Source organism: Chinchilla lanigera, unplaced genomic scaffold, assembly GCF_000276665.1.
Source record: "Chinchilla lanigera isolate Chin_1 unplaced genomic scaffold, ChiLan1.0 scaffold00053, whole genome shotgun sequence".
Classification (NCBI taxonomy): domain Eukaryota; kingdom Metazoa; phylum Chordata; class Mammalia; order Rodentia; family Chinchillidae; genus Chinchilla; species Chinchilla lanigera.
The window spans coordinates 1,281,697-1,287,696 of record NW_004955454.1 but is presented as its reverse complement, the minus strand read 5'-3'; the positions used below and the strand labels follow the sequence as shown (position 1 = coordinate 1,287,696).

The 6,000-nt window shown below is 59.0% G+C and overlaps 1 protein-coding gene across 1 annotated transcript in view; it reads right to left on the bottom strand.

The window, feature by feature from the left end:
- Adgrb1 (adhesion G protein-coupled receptor B1) overlaps positions 1-6,000 on the bottom strand; it is a 63,287-nt gene that overhangs the window by 25,851 nt on the left and 31,436 nt on the right. The window lies entirely within an intron of this gene.

Here is a 6,000-nt window from a genome sequence, read left to right as displayed (position 1 = left end):
CCCGGACGCCCCGCCCGCGGGAGGGGCGACCCGGAGAGAGGGGGCGACCGCAAGGGCGCGGGGCGCACGTGCAGCGCAGGGGTGCTGCGGACCTGGGAGCCGGCGAGGGACCACTGCGGAACGCCCAGCCCCACTGCCCAGGGCGACCGCTGGAGCTGGTGACCTTGGGACTGCTCCATCCCCCGCATCCACCTCCCCCAGGCCTGTCGCCCCCGTTGTCTGCCGCTCCTCTTGAGGACAGACACAGCCCGCCCTGCAGGGAGGCTGCCCTGGGCCGGCCGGAAACTTCGCTCTGAGGCCTGACCCAGGCCCCTCCTGCTGTCTGACACTGCCCCGTTCCCATTTCAGCAAAAGGACTTGCTGCTTCTTGGTGCACCAGGAACTGAGCGGCAGGGCAAATTACTCCTCCTCCTGCTGGCTTGTTACTGAGCCTCATCCCCCAGATTCCTGGCAGCCCTGTCCAGAGCTTGCAAGCATTCACCCTTGGCCCTGGCTCTTGCAGACAGTGCTTAAGGAGGGCCTCTCTGCCTCTCTGCAGGGCAGTCCCACCTGGCCCCCAGGGGCCCACCAGGCGGAGAGGTGCGCTCTGGGGACCTGCCCTGCAGGAGCCACAGCTGGGAGTGGTGGTCTTCTGAACCCAGGGCCAGCAAGCCCTCATTCCTCCCTAAGGCACTGGGACCCAGCACCTGCCCAAGCCTGAAGGACATGAGCTCAGGATCTCCTCTGCACCGAGTCTTCCATAGCTGGTCCCAGAGTCCTCGAGCTGTGGTTCCAATCCAAGCCAACCAAAGGGAACTTCAACGTGCCAAAGACCTTGCATTTGCAGTGCGGACTGGCAATCTATCCAGCACCCTCCCTGCTCCCCGACCCTGCAACTCTGAGAAGCTCCTCTGATCAGACACCTGATTTCAGCCATACCTCAGCTGCAGCCTAGCTGCATGACCTTAGGAAGTTACCTAGAACCCCTGGCTTCAGCTTCCTCCTAAAGGGGGGAGGGGCTGGAGTGTATGCTGATGCCTAAGAACATCCAGCACATTCCCTTGGCTGTGGGTAGCTTTCTCCACTCTGTTCTCGGCAGCCCAAGGGGGCATCAGCAGGTTGTGCTGTGATTTTGGCCCATGGAGAGGGAATCTGCTCTGGGCAAGAAGGGAAGAGCAGGAGGATGCCCTTAGTATCTGCTTTTTCACTAAGACTCCCTTGGCTCCTTGAAAAATTTGCTCCAGAGAGCAGCACCATGACCCTGCATCCCAGACAAGGCAGGAGCAGGAGGAGGGCCAGAACTTGGGTGCTGTAGGGTTGGCTTTGGACTCTGTGGCCTCTGGAACGTCCCTCCTCTTTCAGCCTGACTGTTCACCCTGAAATGCAGTGTGAGGCTGAGGCAGGGCTTGGGGCCTAGCAGTCCTCAAAGGACTCTCTTCCCTGAGAAAAATACATGGGAGGCTCTAGAAGTGCAAGCTCAGTTCCCAGGGATGCCTCTGTTTGAGCCTTCTGGTCTTGGCCTGTCTCAACCGCACAGACCCCAAGGGCACCCCAAGCAGTGACCACCCCACCCCCTCCCCGCTGCCACCAGACTCCAGACACTGGGATGGAGGCTCCACTCCTAGACTGTTGTTCTTTGTCCCTAGCACAGGATGCCCCAAAGTCAAAGCTTCAAGGCAGAGACCTCCTTCATTGTCCCCCTGTGAATGTGCAGGTCCTGCTGACCATAGGATGGGCAGTTCTGGAAGTACCAAGGGACAAGGAGAGAGAGTGGGGTGGGTGTCCCTGGAAATTCTTGGAGTCTGATTGACATCCTGGATGTTTCACCCCATCAGAGGTTTTACAAGGTCACACTCAGATGTGCCAGGCACAATCCTTTCAGCCTCTCCCTTCATCCTCTACCCTACAGGGCCAGAGCCTCCAAGCCCTGATGATTCCAGCCCTCCTTTGCCCCTGGGGTGCCATGGTGAGGTCCCATGCCTGTAAGTCTCAGATCAGACAAAATGGTCAGTTTATCCTGACCAGGAGACCCCAAAATGCCTGACTTCCAGGAAAGTCCTACGCACTGCTTCAGTGCACCCTGTGCTGGATTCAAATCTCTATTCAGAAGTGCTCAGGCCAGACACAGGCACTCCTACTCTGAGCTCCAGCCATTCCATGGGTGTTGCTAGGAGGGATCTGAGGGGACAGTGCCCAGAGGCTGGGGTGAGGGTAGCCAGGCTGGCCAAAGCCAGCAGCCTGGCAGGTTCCCGGCCACAATGCTGGGTGTCTAGGGCACCAGGCTGATGCTACCAGCCACTGCCTGGGAGAGAGGCCAGCCTAGGAGCTGGTGACTGGCCTTGGGGCCCTTGCTGTGGTATCACTTGGCTTCTTAGCCTTCGGGGGGCACAGGTACTAACCTGTTGAGGGGTAGTGCCAGGGCAGACAAGGTGTCTGCCTCTGGTCTGTGTGGTGCACAGGAGCTGGCCATCCTGTAAGTTGTCTGAACCTTGGGCAGGGGCACCTGCCTGTGGGCATTGGGACCCGTGTGAACTCTGCAAAACTTTCTTCTTCTTTTTTTTTTTTTGGTACTGGGAATCAAACTCAGGACCTTGCACTTGCCTGGCAGGTGCTTGTGCCGCTGAGCTATATCCCCAGTCCTGGACCCTTCAAAACTAACCATGTAGATTCCTCAGCCTTGGCCTTCCACCCCTCCAGCAGTCCCAGCAACTTGTACCCAGGGAGCATCCTCAGCCCCCTAACATGCTGCCCATGGGCAAGGACCTCTCCTCACCCTTCCCTATACCCCAGTAATAAAAGTTTCCATCCTGGGCTTAGGTTTCCTGTGCATTTTATCATTTGTTCTCCTCAACAACCCTCAAGTCAGCTTTGTAGATAAACCAAGGCTCTGAGAGGTGGTGTTTGCCCAAGGCCACACAGCAAGATAGTAGCAAGGCCTCAATTCTAGCTCTCCTCCACCTGCCTCCCATGGGGAGAGCAACAAGGGCTCTTGGATGAAGCACAGGGACCCTCAAGGGCGCCCAGAAATCCAGACACAAGGGACTTGCCTCCAGGCAATTTGAGCCACAAAGAGAACTTGGTCAAGGACAGCTTCCCAGGAGTTATGTGCGGCTTCCTGACAGCGTTGGACCTTGGTGGAGGCCTGATCTTTCTTAGGATGGTGCCTGAGGACCCTTCTGTGGATCTGAGACACATCCCCACCTGAGAAAGGCTGGAAGCCCCCAGCCCACCTCCTTTCAATGAGAGCCCTAGCGAGTATCCTGTGATACCCAGATCCTGGGTCACAACATCTGGAAGTACTGGCCCAGGTCTGACTGAAATCTTCCCACTGCAGAGGCACCTGTTCCCATTCCTGCAGCACAGGTCATCTGTCCTCACGCACACAGCCACTGCTTCCACACGTGGGAGACCATTTGCCACCTCTTGTCTGAGCTACAGAACTTAGAAGATCTGGGTCACAGAGGCAGGTCCCCCCTCCTGAGCCCAGGCCTGAGGAATCTGGGTCAGTCACACTGCTTCCCTGCAATGGGTTCAGGGCAAGAGAAGCTGGGGGCAGTGACACCTCCCAGGACCGGGAGAGCAGAGGCTGAGGTCATAGCAGGAGCCCCTTCCTGCCTGAGTAAGGACATGGGCCCCTCAACGGGGCTCCAGAGCAGGAAGCTGCACCTCCCCCACCTCAGACAGAGCTCGCAGAATGAGTCCAGACACTGCCCACTGCTCTGCAGGCCACAGGTAACCTGGACCATGAGGACCTGACTACACGCCCCCTCCCCCAGGCCAGCAAAGCCAAGGAATAACTTCCTGTCCTGGCCTTGCTACCTCTTTCTGAAGACAGAGCTGCTGCGATGCTCACCAGGGAGCTGGTGCTCACCAGGAATGCACAGATGGGCAAGGAGGGGACAGGAGCCAGCCTGGCCCCTCTTCAGCATCACAACCTGCGTTGGCCACACCAGAACCAAGTCCTTGTGCTTCCTCTACCCCCATGCCACAGCTGACCATCAGCGAGCCACAGTCCTTTTCTCTTGGTGCTCCAGAGCCTGACCACTCTCAGCTTCTGACAGACCCTGCTTGGACTCTCCACTATTCCCAGCAGCTATGGCCACCAGTCTTGGTCCTGCTGCCTATGTCTGGCCTCCCTCACCTCCCAGGTCCCTTCTCACATGGGTCAAAGGCAATACTGTTCCCAGGGCAGTGCAGGGCCCATAGGCCTGACCCTAACCTCCATGTCTGGACTCTCCCACTTTTCCTGGGCCACACTCAGGCCAGGGACCCTTGACCCCTACACATCCAGCAGTGGTTACAGTCTTCAACCCAGTTTAGACCCTCACCTCGTTCATCCTCAGCTCCCAGACAGGCCCACCGCCTCATCCCCATGTCCCAGATGTGGTGGCTCAGAGGACATCCTCAGCTGGCTTTGGGTGGGGATTGGCCCTTGCTTTCACTCAGGCAGCTCCCCCAAGGTATCTCCTGCACAGCCCAGGCCAGTGGGAGCCAAGGAGTTGAGGAACGCTGGGGGCCATGCAGTCAGCCTCAGCTGCCCGGCTCATCTAGCACTGAGGAGCCCAGCAAAGCCTCCAAAGGGGGAGTGTGCAGCAGGGCCTAGCCCCCACCCCTGGGTGAACTCCCTCCTGGCCACCCAGATAGCTCAGTGGTCTTCCTGTGCGGTGGGCACCCCAACTGCATGTGTTCAAAGAGTGACAGAGGCACACGGGGCTGCATGCTCCAGGGACACTGGGACGGTAACACAAAGCATGCACCAAGACCCCCACCCGCCTACCACACCAGGGCCTTCATTGCAGCACGACGCCTCCTGCGGCCCACGAAGCAGGTGCTATTATGGGCTTGTGCACCGTTGGGGTCCCTTGGATTTGATGGGCTAATTCACACTCCAATGTGAATGACTCACAGAGTGTCCTCCCACACAGCAGAAAGGAGCCATGAGTGGGCACAGCACGCCCCAGCGAGGGCTCTCAGGCACTGGCAGGGGGTGGGAAAAGTGCCTCTGCCAACAGGGGATTCTAGAGCCCCTGGAAACTTGGAACCCGGCCCTGGAGATCCTTCACAAGCTGGCCTCAACCTGTGCCCTTGAAATCAGCTCTCACTCTATTTTTGCCCAGGTACCATCCCCACTTAGTCATGCCTCCCCCATCAGAGCACCCCAACTCTGCCACCAACCCCTTACCCCAGATAAAGACTGGCACTGCTGCTGCTGCCTCCAGAAAACCCCTCAAGTGGCCTCCTTCACTCCCAGCTCGTCCTGTGGCCAGTCTGGGAGAGTCGCAGGGCTTGGCTCAGGAACTCAGCAAGGTCTAGGATCCCACAGGGAGCTCTGGGTCTGTGATCTCCCATCTGCCTCACTTGGGTTTCTTGGAGTCCCAGCTGCCTGGTAAGATGCACACTGCCTTGGGCCTGGTGTTCTTGCTGACAGCCTTTCCCCAGGCTGGCCCTGCTGGAGCCCTGGGTCTATAACTAGGGCCTTCAGGGCCTCTTAGGTCCCACCATGCCAGATGCCAATCTTCTCGTTCCTGCCTGGCGCCAGCCACACTGAGTCAGAGCTTTCAGCCACAGACTGCCCCCAACTGGACGCCGCCACCCCTCCCTGTGTCCAGAGGCGCCTCCTGACCTACCCAGCCCCTGAGCAGACACAGAAGCCAAGGGCTGTCTGCCTGGCAGAGCAGGGCTCCTGGGGAGGGTGGAACACTGGGCTCCCAGCCCAGCACACTCCTGCTGCTGTCTCCCCAGCCCAGGGGCCGGCACCCCAACCACCTGCCTGGGCTTCCAACTGCAACCCCATTGCACTTGGCCTGTCCCTACTGTGCCAGCCAAGGGGCTACTACTCAGACGCCCACCCCATGCTTAGTTACTAGTACCCAGAGCTAGGAGGGCAGTGGGGGGGGGCAGTGTGTTTACTCACCCTGCAAGCACCGCCTGGCCAGTGGGCACCAGGCACCCCCAGAAGCACTGCCCTGGCTCTTGCAGATGCAAACCTCACCACCCACTGCAGCCAGCCCAGCCTTGTCT